Source organism: Pseudorca crassidens, chromosome 4 (assembly GCF_039906515.1).
Source record: "Pseudorca crassidens isolate mPseCra1 chromosome 4, mPseCra1.hap1, whole genome shotgun sequence".
NCBI classification, from domain to species: domain Eukaryota; kingdom Metazoa; phylum Chordata; class Mammalia; order Artiodactyla; family Delphinidae; genus Pseudorca; species Pseudorca crassidens.
Genome location: NC_090299.1, coordinates 154,215,393 through 154,231,706, shown reverse-complemented (window position 1 = coordinate 154,231,706; position 16,314 = coordinate 154,215,393). Strand labels below are relative to the sequence as shown.

The 16,314-nt window shown below is 45.4% G+C and overlaps 1 protein-coding gene and 1 long non-coding RNA gene across 4 annotated transcripts in view; one reads left to right on the top strand and one right to left on the bottom strand.

Moving 5' to 3' along the window:
- Window positions 1-1,011: 1,011 nt before the first annotated feature.
- LOC137224110 (uncharacterized) lies at window positions 1,012-11,700 on the bottom strand. Its single transcript, XR_010943252.1, has 2 exons — window positions 11,512-11,700; window positions 1,012-1,315 (listed from the first exon to the last, which is right to left on the bottom strand). It is a non-coding gene; the product is annotated as an uncharacterized lncRNA (long non-coding RNA).
- The window catches only part of GUCY1A1 (guanylate cyclase 1 soluble subunit alpha 1), a 63,184-nt gene continuing 58,093 nt past the window's right edge, over window positions 11,224-16,314 (top strand). Inside the window, exon 1 of one of the 3 annotated variants that reach the window (XM_067737109.1) lies at window positions 11,224-11,515. The gene's annotated coding sequence lies outside the window, so the exon portion shown is untranslated. Of the gene's footprint in view, window positions 11,516-11,749; window positions 11,941-16,314 lie in introns of those variants that run through there. The other 2 variants (XM_067737110.1, XM_067737108.1) reach the window with 2 other exon arrangements.

Below are 16,314 nucleotides of genomic sequence, written 5' to 3'. Positions count from 1 at the left end.
TCACTGATACAGGAAGTTAGGAGAGCACCAAGCAGAATAAATTTCAAAAAACTGACACCCCGGGGCTTCCCTGGTGGCGCAGTGGTTGAGAGTCCGCCTGCCAAGGCAGGGGACACGGGGTCGTGCCCCCTTCCGGGAGGATCCCGCATGCCGCGAAGCGGCTGGGCCCGTGAGCCATGGCCGCTGCACACTAGATAAAACAGAAGGAAGGGCCAGTGAGCTGGAAGGTGGGACAGTGGAACTCATCCAGTTAGAGCGGCAAAAAGAAAAAAGCACGAAAGAGTGAGGATAGCTTAAAGGACCTGTGGGACAAGGTCAAGTGGTACAGCTCGAAGCCCTTGAAAATATTAGAAAAAATAGGAATGCTCTTTGCCTGTTTTAGAAAATACAATTAAAGTAAAATAGCTTTTTGACATAAAATACAGAATAAATATAAATTAAACTTGTTATATGCACACAGATATAGAAATATTTTCTAGCCTGAACAAAAGGCAATGTTTATCCAGTGCTTTCTTTACCTGTTCTCAAAGAACTAGCATCAATAACTGTGTTATTCTTCTGTTAAAGGTGTCGTTTTTGAAGTTTTACCCTCTTTTCTTAACCTAACTTTAATCAAGGTTAAGTTACAGGTATTTGAGCTTAGAATTTTAATTTCTACTTAATAGATGACTCCTTCTTTTGGTTTATGCAAGCATATTTCTAGTACATATGGGAGAAAGGAAAGAGAAGATTGTTTTCTGAATTTTATCCCACACCCTAACCTTCCCACGATGCTTATATGGTTACAGATTGTAACAGGAAGAGCTGCAGAGATGACGCAGGCCCACCCTCGCCCCATGTGAAGGGGAAGCTAAGACACGGGGTGTTAGAAAGCGTATAATATGCTAACAGTGGGTCTCTGACAAATTGGTGTGACTGCTGTATGTCGAGCCGCTAACCATAAAATAGGTGTAGAGAAGGGCTCACAAGGAAAATGTAAAAGTTTTGGAAAAGTAACTGAGCAGCTCAAAGTAAAGCACAAACGATTTATTGGAAATTAATGAGTATCTGAGGAGGGTACTAGTCTGCAGCGTTCCAAATTACAGCGTTCCAAATTACAGGGAGCATGGAAACTACGGTTCCCAGAATCCTTCACCAACAGGGCTGAGACCGGCCTGTGATTTCACGGAGGCTTAGACGGAAGAGAGAAGAAGCAGGCATCTGGCATCACTGATATCTTCCTCCGGTCCCTACACTCCTCGCCAAGGCCTTCCAACAGCTCTGTTTCAAATGCATCAAGGGTCAAGTGATGTCTGTTTTCCTGCAGAAACACAATCTGACGTAGGGGTCATAATAAGACTGAGATATTAAAACAACATCCACGACTTATTGGTTAGAGCCGGTTAACTCCCTCCCCTCCCACCTTCCCACCCCCGGCCCATCATGCTTCTCTGCTGTATTTTTCTCACACCCCATACCACCATCCGATGTCCTATATTTTTGTTTGTTCATATTTTTAGTTGTCCGCCATAGTGGAAGCACCATGACAACAAAAGTCTTTGTTTTACACACTGTTAAGTCCCCAGTTTCTAGAACAGTGCCTGCTGTGGGGTTGGTGTTCAATAAAAATATTTGAATGAATGAGTGATTCTGAGGGAATGTTATTTTTTTCTGGTGAGAATTTGTGTTTGCTTCTGCCAGGCTCCTGCAGTGCTCCCAACACAGGACCACTTTAAACTCAGGGTTCTTCCTGCGAGTTTCAAGCCACTGAATGTCTATGCGTTTCTGAGCCAAAACCGTGCATGTGCAGGAATACTTGGGAGAGACTGTGTTCTCCCCATTCTGAGCCAACACTGAAGAGAGAAAACACGCCTGCAGGATTTCTATTGTGGTATCATTTCCTGTCCCTGCTGGTTCTGTCTTGTCCCCTTGTACCTGCTTCCACCAGCCCAGTCCTCTGTCCACCAGCTGCAGGTGGTGACAGCCGAGGAATTCCAGCTACTCTGCTTCCTACCAGTGAAGCCTTTTTTTTCTCTCTATTCTTGGCTGCAGCTTGTTCCCCTTCCTGGACATCCGGCCTGCTTCAGCCCTAACATCGTGCTTACATGTTATCCAGCCCTGCCAGGTGTTCTGTACTGGGGAGGGTTTCTCTGTACATCTCCTGAGGTGTTGGAAAGGGAAGCCCCTTTTATCACTTGCATCACTTTTATAATCAGACCAAAGTAGATCCTCTGGAAAGGAAGGAGAGTTTGGTAAGACACTACTTCCCCTAGGTCATATTGTCGACCGTTCAAACACAGTATTTTATAAATATAAGAGAAGCACCCATACCTGTCATTTTCAGAAAGTGAGATTTCAACAAGTCTGCCTCTGCATAATTTGTGTTTCCTTTATGTCAAAACAGAGGTCTCTCTACATGGAAACTTGAGTCATTTTCTTGTTTTGAACCAGGGCTCAGGATATGCCTTTGGGCCCCGTCTGGTAAGGTGATCCCTTAAGACCATCTTAGTCTCCTTGGCAGTTTTGAGGTCTATGTGCTTCGTGTTTGCCAGAAGGAGAAGCAAACCTGGAACACTTATGAGCAGGGATCAAAGGAAACATCTTGTCTTTGGAAGTAAAGAGAAAAACAAAAGCGACAGCGGCACCCGTGGGTTAGATGTTTCTGGCACAGACGCACTGGCTCACTAGCACAGCGCATCATCAGGGCGAGTGAACAATGGAGATTAGCAGGCCTCCCTCCCAGGGGACTGCTCAGTGAGCTGCATCTTACTTTCCTCATACCATTTTGCAACTTTAAATTATGCAGTATTATACTGGAAGCAGAAACATGTTTATCTGTTACAATATTTGAAAGGAGAGAGGGCACTTTATTGACTAGACTATACTTTTCGTTCCTTTCACCGGTATCTGAAAAGTTGCAAACGTGTCTTTCTACACAGCTGGCTCTTTCCCGTAGGTCAGTAGGTCGTGTGGCTTTGAAATGTTTCTCTTAAAACTTAAGGGCTCATAGATTTTCCCATATTTGGATTCACATATAAAAACTCTCCTCATTTGGATTAAATGCATTCTTCTAAAAGTGATATGCTTTTAAGGCTGTGATGTTTTTAACTCTGTTTCAATTCAGCTAATGCAGGACCACCTGAAATAGGAGACTCGCATCCTGGCGAGGAAGGTGCTTGGGAGCTTCACCTGCAGGAGCTCTGGGGTTACTTCCAAGTCCACTGACCAGACATGGCAGGTGCTAAGGGATTTTCAGCTCTTCGTAAAAGGCATACACGTAATTGATGCTTATTTTCTAATATGCTTTGCCATGAAGGGAAGCAGGGACCTGTCAAGCTTTATGACGTTTGAAGAATTGGGATAAGGTTACCTGAGTGTGATTTCCTTAATATTTTCTTTTATAAGCAGCTTTACGAATATACTTCCAATGCCTTGCCTACCTGCTTCAGGAATCTTCCTTCCCCCCTTCCTTCCTCCCTTCCTTCCTTCCCTGTCTCTCTGCCTCAGTCTCTCCCTCTCTTTCATTCTATAAATGCATAAATAAATGGAAATCCGTTACTACAATTTAGTTAACCTTGCCATTAGGAAATAAAGCTGTTGAAACTCATGTTCTCCACTGCTCACATGTAGCTTAAAGTCAGACAAGGAAACTAAAGGAGTATATAAACAGTTTGGAGTGCCAATGTTGAGAATCCCACTGCATAACGGTGTCGGGAATGTGTCCCCGCCCAGGCAATTTTTCACTAAGACAGCTTTACTACCAAGATATATTTGGGGTTTCTCAACGTGATCCTCAAATATCAGAATGATCTACACATGCTTGTTAAAATGTAAGTTCCTGGGACCTGCCAGTACCCAAAGAATCTGATCTAATCAGCCTGAGCTGGGGTTTTTTGTTTTGCGTAATTAGCAAGCTCTTTGCAGAATGACCAGAGGCATTCCCACCCAGGGTTCCCAACCAGGCCACCTGAGTTTGAGCCCTGCTTTTGCTACTTGCTAGCTGCGTGATTTGGGGGAGATTGCTTAATTTCCCTATACCTCAATTTCCTTGAATGTAAAGCTCACCTCAAAGGATTATTAGAGGAAAGGAGTGACCAAACACATACAGTGCTTGGAATAGTGTCTGATACATAATTACATCTTGCAGTGCCAACTATTATGGTTCTTTCCTGACAACATTTTAGAACCCCAGAAAAAAATTCATTCATCCTTCTCTTAATAACTTTGCTTGTTGTTGATGTTTTCAGCTCTCATTTTAAAGCCAACTTTATTGAGATACACGTACATACGATAAAACATACCCATTTTAAGTGTAATATTCGATGAGTTTCGATAAACGCATACACCCTCATCGCCGCTACCACAATCATGATGTGGAACATTCCCAGCACCAAGAAAGTCCCTTCTGTCCCTTTACCAGCAATTCCCCACCCTGGGTCCAGGCAACCAGGGGTCTGCCCTCTGTCACTACCAGATTGGTCTTACCCTTTCTAGAATGTCATGTAAATGGAAACATGCCATATGTACTCTTTTGTGCCTGGTTTTTTTTCCCTCAGCACAATGTTTCTGAGATTCATCTGTGTTGCCATGTGGGTTAGTAGTTTCTTCTTTTCCTCTGCTGAGTTCTACTTCATCGTATGCATGTACCATAATTTGCTCAGCCACTCATTTGTGGCTGGGTATTTGAGCTGCTTCCAGTTTGGAGTTATTATAAGTAACTCAGATGACTTCTTTGTTGGCAACTAGTGTAGTTTTTCTATTTAAGAAAGAGTACAGCCAAGGACTCAGAAAACAGAATCTGTCTTCATATGATCAATTCTGGAAAGCCTAGAAGTCTTGCAAGAGCAAGATGCAGGGGAAGAAAAAGCAACATTGAAAACTACGTGTATTTTTTAACTAAGTTAGAATGAGTGCTTAACCTTAGCTGTGGACTTCTTTCTTTTCTTCTCTCTTTACAGAAAACATACCTGTTTTTTTTAAACTTGTCAGTTTTGCTCGTGTGAAATATCTTTTACTGGATAGAGTAAACATAGTTACACTCAATAAATACCTTTGAACTAGTTTGTCAGATCTTTATTTTGCAGTATCCATTAACCCATTCATCTTCGGAACTTTTCATGTCACTGTTTCTACCTTATGCTTTCCTTTCAATTTCCTCTAGTCAATGCAGTTGTAAGTTATTCCTAAGGGGGGAGCACTTTAAAAGCAGCATTAAATATATTGAGATCTATAGGATACCATTTTGGCCTCCTTTTTTTAAATTTTTGTTTATTTCTTTTTGACTGCATTAGGTCTTCGTCGTGGTGTGCGGGCTTCTCATTGCGGTGGCTTCTTTTGTTGTGGAGCAAGGGCTTTAGGCGCACGGGCTCAGTAGTTGTGGCTCACGGGCTTCAGTAGTTGTGGCACGTGGGCTTCAGTAGTTGTGGCTCATGGGCTCAGTAGTTGTGGACACGGGCTCAGTAGTTGTGGCTTGCGGGCTCGAGAGCACAGGCTCAGTAGTTGTGGCGCACAGGCTTAGTTGCTCCGTGGCATGTGGGATCTTCCCAGACCAGGGCTCGAACCCGTGTCCCCTGCATTGGCAGGCGGATTCTTAACCACTGCATCACCAGGGAAGCCCCTTGGCCTCCTTTTGAAGCACAAACAATTTATGAATACCAGGGTTATGTAGTGATATCAGGGCCAAAAAAGTCACTATAATTATTACTCTAGGACATCAAATTAAAATATGGGGATCTGTTGAGTCAATATATTTAACAGATTTTTCAAATATGAGAATTAAAACCTCTCAGGATCGCCAAAGCACAAGTACGTTATGTTTACCCAGAAAAGGGTGGCATGCCATGCTTTAGCATCCAGATAAGCTGACGATTTCCCAACTCACCAAGTCCTGGTTCCTTTTTGCTTCCTTCTCTTCCTTCAAGCTATCTCTCTCCTCTCACCTTTTACCAGAAGCAGCAAGAGGAAACCAGCCTGTGTCTTCAACACATTGCTCAGAACTGGCCTCTGGTAAATACTTAAATATTCCCTGTTCCCGCATACCTGCGGACTACAATTCTGCTGAGTTTCTGCCACTGTATAAGGATCTCCTTTCCCCCGTTTTCCAATAGCTGTGCCTTCACTGGCAGTGCTTTCACCACCCCTGCTTCTTCCAGCTGACCATTTGTGACCTGTTAGGGATGCTCTAAGATGATGGAGGTTTTCTCTGCCGTGCTTCTGACTCATTGAGAGAAGAGTGAACAGCCGTATGTTTACTAACAGTACACTCAAAGCAACCTAGGCTTTCTAAAAAATTATTCTCCACGAGATTCTTCCGGCCTGCCCCCTCCAAAGCTACTCTCACATTTTAAGGTAGTTTTTAGAGCAACACCCCACTTCCCAGGACCAAAATCGGTATTAATTTCCTATCACTGCTGTAACAAATTGCCCAAATCTAGTTACTTAAAACAACGCACGCGTATTGCTTCACAATTCTGGGAGTCAGAGGTCTGAAATGGGTCTCGCTGGACCAGAAGCAGAGCGCTCACGTGGCTGCCTCTCCTCTGGAGGCTCAGGAAGAAGGGCTTTCTAGCCTCACTCTTGTCCAGAGGCTGCGCACATCCCTGGCTACTCGCCCCTCTCCACCTGCAAGCCAGCAATCGCTGGGCAAGTCTTCCTTACACTGCATCTCTGTGACTCTCTCTGCCTCGGACCCGGACTTTCTTGCCTCCATCTTTCATTTATAAGGACCCTGTGATTGGGCCCACACGGGTAATCTGGGGTCATCTTCCCACCTCAAGGTCCACCGGTTACAAACCTAATTCTGTGTGCAAGCTTAACTGCCCCTCGCCATGTGCCACGAAACATAAGCTATTCACAGGTTTCAGGGATCGGGACACAGCATCTTGGGGCCGGGGTGCAGGGCGTGAGGGCATTATTCTGCCAACCACCCTACTGAACGCTGACAAACACCACCTGTTTTGAGAAAATATAATGAACTCTATTTCCATCCCCACTGGAATCTCTTAAAGCCCACGTTGCTTCGTCAACATGTATGTCAGGACCAGAAACTTAGGGACTCCGACCTCCTGCGTTCTGCTTTTCTTAATTAAAACCTCACATTCCAAAAGAGATGTGGGATGCTAATGTGGTCCCAATGATTGATCACAGGTTACCAGGGCAAAAGACATCTAACTAGGTGCGTTGCAAACAAATTGAAAGTAAACGACCTTAAGGAGGAAAAGAGAATAATAAAGAGAAAAACAAAGATCATGAAGTTTGACAAGTTACCTTGATGGGATAAACAGTACGGGTAATGGTCTGTTTGCTAAAAAGTAAAGAGAAGTTCTACCTCTGACATATTTTTAAAAAGTACCTGTACACTAGCGTACAATTTCCTCACATTCCTTCCCTCCCACCCTCTCCCTTTTCTAAATTCCCTTGGTTTGTGGCTTTTGTTTATGAACTAGACCAAGAAGCCAAAAGGATGAATCCATTAGTCCCATTAGTTGATTTGAACTGATATGGTAATAACATCCCAGAAAGAAAGAGCGAGCCTTGCTGTAAAAATCCCCAGGTTTAAACAGATTCATAAAACCCACTTCCAGGTGGAGCACACTTAATGAGCCGACTGCAGACCAGTGGTTCCCAAACTGTAACACGCATACGAGTTAACCAGGACTTTGTTAAATAAGGTTCTGATTCGGTAGGTGTGGGGTGAGGCCTGAGGCCTGTACTTCTGACAAGATCACAGGTCACGCTGCTGCTGCAGACACACAGGCCACACTCTGAGTAGCAAGGAGTCAGATCGCACCTCTGATTGCCATTGTCATCTGCAAATGTGAACAGAATACACAGTTGAATGCCTGTGTGCTGTTGCCAATTGTGCATACAGGAAAAACGAAGCCTCTTGAGAAGAAAAACTTGAGCTTTTCTGCCTGAGAGACAAAGTTATGGAAAGTCAAGTCGCTATAAACTGAATACTTGTCCTTGTTAACATTTTGATGAAGTTGCCATGACAACTTTCCTATTCTCAGTAAAGTGGAGGCAGGTAGGTTTTAACCTACACGTCATCTGTAAGACAGAACAGATCTCAAAGGTGATGAAATATTCAGGTGTTCATTTATCCAGTCAATGATCTTACCGAATCCCTCCTGTGATCCATGCTCGTCGCTAAGCACTTAGGCTGGAACGGTTACTTCCCAACATCAAGGAACTCTTAGTAATTTTTCAGGGCGTATCGGTCATCCAGATTAGAGAATGTCTCTCACAATCACGCTTTGGTGGTTCCTGTACCCCAGGCTGGTTGCTTTCCCCACACACCCTATAGAGAACGGGGGAGGGCCACAGGCAGACCTTTTTAGTACTTCCCTTTATTGCATTTTTGTTAGAAATTGAAGGTTTGTGACAACCCTGCATCGGGCAAGTCTATCTGTGCCGTTTTCCCACAGCCTTTGCTCACTTCATGCCTCTGTGTCACATTTTGGTAATTCTCACAATATTTCAAACGTTTTCATTATTGTATTTTGTTATGGTGACCTGTGATCAGTGATCTTTGACTTACTACTAAGACTCGCTGAAGGCTCATTGATGGTTAGGATTTTTTAGCAACAAAGTTTTTTGGTTTTTTTTTTTGCGGTACGGGGGCCTCTCACTGCTGTGGCCTCTCCCGTTGCGGAGCACAGGCTCCGGACGCACAGGCTCAGCGGCCGTGGCTCACGGGCCCAGCCGCTCTGCGGCATGTGGGATCCTCCCGGACCGGGGCACGAACCCGTGTCCCCTGCATCGGCAGGCGGACTCTCAACCACTGCGCCACCAGGGAAGCCCAACGAAGTATTTTTTTAGTCAAGGCAGATACATTGTTTTTTAGACATAATGCTACTGCATACTTCATAGACTACAGTGTAAATGTAACTTTTATATGCACTAGGAACAAAAAATTTGTGTGACTCGCTTTATTGTGATATGTGCTTTATTTTGGTGGCCTGGAACTGAACTCACTATGTCTCTGAGGAAGTGTCTGCATAGGACTCTCTACCTGAGAGCTCCCCTTGGTGAACCTGGGTAGGTCCTGGTAGAAAGCACTGAGGTTCAATGTAGTCATTACCAAGGAGTCTGTGTGCCTTAGAATTTGAGGCCAGTAAAGGCACGAATGAATGGGTCAAGCAAGTCATGATCCAGGACGAAGAGTATGTTGAGAAGAGTAATGACAGTAGAGGAAAACAAAAAAGGAAACAGCAGGTTTTATATGAGGCTGCAATGCAGGACAACTAGAAGGCGGGCAGATGAGGCCGTCTGGATTCAACTTACCTTTCTACCTCATCTGCTTACACTTTTTTTGGTGTACTTTGCAAATGACTCCCTTTTAAATTTATTTTATTGAAGTATAGTTGGTTTACAATGTTGTGTTAATTTCTGCTATATAGAAAAGTGATTCAGTTATATATATACATATACATTCTTTTTTATATTCTTTTCCATGATGGTTTGTCACAGGATATTGAATATAATTCCCTGTGCTGTACAGTAGGACCTTGTTGCTTATCCATCCTATATATAATAGTTTGCATCTGCTAATCCCAAACTCCCAATTCATCCCTCCCCCACTCTCTTCCCCCTTGGCAGCCACAAGTCTATGTCTGTGAGTCTGTTTCTCTTTCATAGATAAGTTCATTTATGTCATATTTTAGATTCCACATATAAGTGATATCACATGGTATCTGTCTTTTTCTTTCTGACTTACTTAGTATGATAATCTCTAGGTCCATCCACTGTTGCTGCAAATGCCATTATTTAATTCCTTTTGATGGCTGAGTAGTATTCCATTGTGTACATGCACCACATCTTCATTATCCATTCATCCGCTGATGGACATTTAAGTTGCTTCCATGTCTTGGCTATTATAAATAGTGCTGCTACGAACATAGGGGAGCATGTATCTTTTCGAATTACAGCTCACTCCGGATACATGCTCAGGAGTGGAATTGCTGGATCGTATGGTAGTTCTATCAATATTTTTAGTTTAAGGAACCTCCATACTGTTCTCCACAGTGGCTGCACCAGTTTATATTCCCACCAACAGTGGAGGAGTGTCCCCTTCTCTCCACACCCTCTCCAGCGTCTGTTATTTGCAGAAACAGTGGCCTTTCCGACCCTTGTGATCACCACTCCCTTTTTGAACAGCAGGGTCCTACCCTCCCACCTCCAAGCCTTTGCTCACAAGTTCGCCGCTGCCTGAAAAACACAAAAGACAAAAACTTCCTCTATTTTATGTTTTCCCAGATATGATCCGTGCTTTAAGGCCTGACTCTACTGCCATCCTGATATGAAATAGTCTCCAGTCAGACGGTATCTGTGCTTCCTCTGAGCTTCAAATCATTAGCTTTATCTTTCTTAAAATACTATGAAATCCTCTTTCAACTATGCGATACTGGGTACTTCTTACTTATTTGTTTCCTCCTAGCACTTAAATTCTCTGAAGACAAAAGCCCTTTTGACCTAAGAGATTATCATGCATCAGATGTAGAGAAACAGATGGTTTCAGAGATGGCAGAGCCAAAAAATGCACTTATAGCTCTGGACCAGTTGCCCGATACTAAGGCAAATTTTAGTTAAACGCCCTTTTTTCTTATTTAAATGTATTTTTTCTTATTTAAATGTATGTTTATTCTGACTGATGTTTGTCTGGAGGACAGCATAGTTGTCAAGGCTGCGAGATGAGTCTAAAATGGAGAGATTTATGTGGGTAAGTTTGGGGAGAAATATACGAATTGGAGATAACCACGAACAATGTATCTCAGAGTTCCTGGGTTTGAAGAAAGATCGCATAATAATCATGACTAATTATGAATTCAAAATGAAACAGCATAATGAGCTTTTTTGAGGTCGGAAAGGTGACTCAAAACGCTTATATAAGAACTTATTTTTCTGTTCTGGAATACACACACACACACACACACACACACACACACACACACCGCACATCCAACAAACAGAACTAAATGTACCGAACCAAGCAGAATCAGGACCTTACTGGAAAGATGTAAATGCTCGGCAGCCATAGAACTGCATTTGCAAAGGAGCAGATTGGCTTTAACCTGAGAACCAGGGCACGAAAACCATCCATGCAGAGACATCAATTTCCCAGCAGAAATGCTGGAGTTTCTAACTACGGAGAACTGAGGTTTTTCCGGCCCAGTGCATAGTGGAAAACATTGTTTTTTAAGTCGGCCAAATTTTCCTTGCGTTCCCTCCCTCTTTCTCCTTTCTCTTCCTTTGTCCCTGTTCCCTGGTCTCCGTCTCCACACAGGAACTGCTGGGAAGGCGACTGGGCGGCTGGAGGACTCAGTCCCCCTGCCCTAGTATGGTCGCAGTGGGTGACACTCAGCCCCGAGCTGGCTTTCCAGGAGCAGATTTCGGTGTAGTTTCCCTACACTTTGGCTGCTAGAGTCCACGCAGAAGGCAGGGAGCCGCCGCGGGAGCACACCCGCCCCCCAGGCGACCGACACTTGCGGGGAGGGCGCGCCGCGAGCGGACAGGAGCCCGGCGTAACCTCACCATGGTGCGTTTCAACCGCTGCTTTCTTTCTCAGTCTTTTGGTGCAGGGAAGGGGAGGGGTTCCGAAAAGACCGCAGGGAGAGGCGCTGCGAGGGATCCTTAGGGCTGAGAGCGGGGGGAGGAGACAGGGAGGGAGAGAGGGAGAGAGAGAGCGGGAGCCCGGGGCCGGGGCTGCCTGAGCGTGGGCGCCGCGCGGGAACCGGGTTTGCTGCGCGCCGCGCCCGCCCTGCCTGTTGAGCGGCAGCCGGGAAGAGGCGCGGCGGCCGCCGGCTGTGGGGACACCGGTGCAGGGACCGGCAGGTGCCGCCGCCGGGCCCCCCTCTGCCGCCCGCCGCCCACTCTCCTCCTGGGCGGGCGGCGCGGATCTGCGAGGCGCGCCCGGAGCTGCTGGCGAGCCGGAAACGCAGCCCGAGGTCGAGACGCCCCCGAGTAAGTGGTCGCCGCGCGCCCTCGCCGGCCCGGGCTCCCGGGGGGCGGCCCTCTCCGCGGCCCCCAGTCCGGGCCCTCGCGTGCCCCCCAGGAAGCCCTCCTGCGCTCCCGGGACCGGGCCCGGTTCCCACGCCGGGGGCAGCACCGCGCCCCGGGGCCCCGCGGCGGCCGAGGGCGGAGGGCCCGCGGGGAGTGAGGCCGCGCCGGCGTCACCGCAGCCTCGTCCGGCCACGCTGCGCGTGAGCGTTTCGCGCTCCTGGGGGCCGGGCGGCTGCGACCCCGGGATCGCTCAGCGGGGCCGCCGCGAACTTCCAGGGGGGCTGCCGGGCTCCGCCGGGGAGTGTGCGTGTGTCTGCGTGCGTGTGCGCGTGTCTGTGTGTGTGTGTGTGTGTGTGTGTGTGTGTGCGCGCGCGCGTGTTAATTACTGCTTGGGGATCCGATGCCCACTGTGACCGCGGCGCCCTGGGGAGCGGTTGGCGTCGGGCCGGTGCCCTCAGCCTGTCCTGGGTGGGCCGAGCAGCCTCGCGGCGGCACTTGTGTGGGCGCTCCGCTGCGAGTGGTCATGTGATTTCAGGTTATGCATTCCGTGCGTCTTTCCTTTACTCCCTCGTTCCCAGGGTTGCGCCTTCATTTTGCACTTGGTGAACAGTGTGTATCTTCTGAAGTAAGCCAGAAGGTTGAACGTGTCGCTTAATTGTGACCGGGGCGTCTTGGTTTCCAACACACTGAAACCCCCTGGAATTTTAAGTAGAACGGGTCATATATACAGTTTTAAATTAGAGCTTGACTTATAACATATCAGGGTCAGCCCTGTGATAGTGATTTCATCAAATGCTTACCTCCTAACTAGAACTGCTCTTGGGAGGAACATCGCTGACCCTCTGATGACACGTGGATAAGCGTTAGAGCCTTCAGTGATGGATGTAGATTTTTATACCTTGGTTCCTAGTGTGGAGCTAATCTGTTGCTTTTCCTAAGACGGCTATGTTTTTTTGTTTTCTTTGGGAGTTGTCATTTCAGGTACTATATTATGAAGAGTGACAAAAATCAATAATAACAGCAATTAACAGAAATATGATGTCTAAAATTTAGAAGCAAATCTTAATTTGTCAAAAAGCCATGTTAACAGTGTTATGCTTTTGGTGGAGTTTGCCCGTGCAGTCTGTGCTCTCTGTTCAGTTATTACACAGCTCGGTCTGTGGATTGCTCCCGGGGATCCTGAAATTGTATTTAAACGTTTGAGTCTCTGCATTTTTAGGGTGATAATCCAGAGTCCTCAGATATCTAAAGGGATCTATGACCCAACAGAAAAATAAGAAGCACGGAGTTAAAATAAATAAGCTGTACTTTTCACGTCAAAACAGTAGGCTCTTTACATAAAGCCTGTAGACATAAAGTAGTAGGGAACATTCTAGAATAATTATTGGTACAGTAATTAAACATCTCATATAAAACAGACCCACTTGTATGTTTTTAAATGTATCAGCGAGGAAACTTAAGTAGCTGGAGTTTATTTAATAGAAATTTGTAATGAATAGATGGGTATTCTGTTTTTCCTTGTGCTGTAGGATCTTTTTTCTAATGTATGACAGAGAAAATAAGAATTTTATTTTTCTCTCTTTGAGACCCAACACAAATAGAAAGTACTTATGCTTGGTGTGGTGTTTCATAGTGTATGAATATAAAAAGCCCCTTTAAGTCCCCGTTACTAGGTACCCGGGTATACAATAACATGTCCAAGATACTTTTTTTTGTCGTTCTTGAGAATGTAGAAGGAGACGTAGCTTCACAAGGTGTGGTCCTCAAATCTCATATAACTATGGTTTATAAAATGATCTTGTGTTAAAGCATTATTTTAAAAAACTTTTTAAATTAATATTGGACTAAAGACTAAAGAAGTAAGTGATAACTCAAATTGTTATTTCCATTAGGAATGTTAGATTTTCCAGGAAGTTGCTTAACTTTCCTTTTATTTGCTAGGATATATAACTTCTGTATCATTGATTTTTATACCACTTAATTATAAATATTTACCCAAGCAACTCTTCTTAAACATTACAGTTTATTACTTTTCTGCATATTTGTAGAAACAGTTGCTTTTCTTTCTAAAATATCAATAATTTCACTCGTTTTTAGTCCCTAGGCCATCTAGATGTTTTCAGTAAACATTCGTTAGGTGCCTGTGCAGCAGTTTTGGTTGGGGCTCTCCATCTTGATACAAGAAAATCTTCTGGCAAGTTTTAGGTCTTTAGATGAACCAATTCAGCCGCGCATAGATTAGTTGACTTGTTTGGCATTGGAGTGATTTTTTGGCTATCCTGACTCACATTGGCTTCTTTTGTTTCTCTCAAACAGTTTGGAAGCGTCTGACCTAGTTCATCTATTTCTCTCTCCCCTGAGTGCTAGGCCCACAGGCTTGTTCTTCTGCAGCCTTCAGGCTTACAGGGTATGAACAGAATTATTTGCCAGGACTGAGCTTTAGGCCAGTCCCCGCCCAGCAGCAGTAGGAGAGTGATGCCCTTATGAACCCTGAGGGGCTTTGGGCCATGATCCCCCCTCCCCCAGGCCCAGCCACAGAAATGTGATTATCAACTGCGTGTAGATGCTTGCCTGGAATCCTTTCTGGCTGTTAATAATCTTTTTATTAAAATAAACTCTCCCTTTCCGAAAATCAAAGGCAACTTAAGTTAATTCACTCGGGTACCACTTCTTCCTTCTCACCACAGTAGGAATTAGCAAGAAGCCAACAGAAGACAGTGGCTTTGGGAGTGAACACCCCAGGAAAGGGGTCTGGGCACCCCCAGGAAAGCTTCTTAATCCTGAATTTTTTCCAGGTCTGACATAGCTATGTGTCCCCTTTCACTCTGCTACCTTACATTAAAAATACCTTTTTAGGGACTTCCCTGGTGGTCCAGTGGTTAAGACTCCACGCTCCCAATGCAAGGGGCACGGGTTTGATCCCTGGTGAGGGAACCAAGATACTAATGCCGCGCAGTGCGGCCAAAAAAATTAATTAATTAAAAATAAAAATACCTGTTCAGACAGGGAAGCCAGAGAAAGATAAATGTCATACAGTATCACTTGCATGTGGAATTGGGGAAAAAAAGATACAAATGAACTTATTTACAAAACAGAAACAGACTCACAGACATAGAAAACAAACTTCTGGTTACCAAAGGGGAAAGGGGCGGGGAGGGATAAATTAGGAGTTTGGGATTAACAGATACACACTGCTGTATATAAAGCAAATCATCATCAAGGACCTACTAGATAGCACAGGGAATATCTTGTAATAACCTATAAGGGAAAAGAATCTGAAAAGATTTGTGTGTGTGTGTGTGTGTGTGTGTGTGTGTGTGTGTGTGCATCTGAATCACTTTGCTGTACACCTGAAGCTAACACAACATTGTAAATCAACATACTGCAGTGGAAAAACAAACACCTGTTCAGATGTCTGTATTGCTACCAAACCCAGATCTCCCTCAGGGTATTCATCCTTGGATTCGCAGTACCTGGCACATAGTGGGTGTCTTCCTAGTTATTGATTTTAGTTTTTTGATGCCTTGGTGCTGTAGGTATTCTGTTCGACGATACCATGTCAGGATTAGTATCTGTTTTGCAAGGAGCCTACGTGGACTATTGTGGTCTTGGTCCTACACACATGCCTGTGCTTTTCTCCCATGGGGCCTGCAGGCTGTTCAGAGCTGCTCCTAACTGTTAATCCTTTCAGCATCGCCCAGCTACCCCGGGTCTTTCTAAGTTTACACGCTTCACGGGTGTTACCCTCTCCCTGTGACCAGTGCTTGTTGACTTCCTGAATGTTCCACTTCCCTTGGGAACCTACGCTAACAGAGGATTTGCTTCCCACACTTTGGTCAGCTGTCATTGCTGAGAACTTCATTCAGCATCTGCGCGCTGGGTCCCCAGGACCTCCGCCTGCGCTGCTTCACTTTGGGAATCCACTGGTGTTCGCCCCCCGCCCTCCGGGCCTTCCCATCACTCAGGGCTGCCCAGCTGAAAAAGCTGAGCCTTCCGTATTCTCTTTCTGACCCCACCTCCTGTCCTTCCAGTAAGCCCCTCACTCAGCACCGCACACACCCTCCTGTCCTGTGACTTTGCACCTTGGCCAGTCCCGATTTTCTCCGGTTTTCCTCTTTGCTCAGCGCACTGACGTTGGACAGCCATGTCAGCTCTGCTCCATCCCTTAATCTCTTGCCACTAGGCCTACCAGCACCTGATTCACTCCACCTTCAGCTTCAGGGATGGTTAACATTGCTCGGAAGTTATTCTATTCTTTCCTGGATAATTTCTATCAAATTCCCCATAAGACATGTTCCGGAGTTCTCCAGGTTTTCCAGTCCAAATTATCTTTAT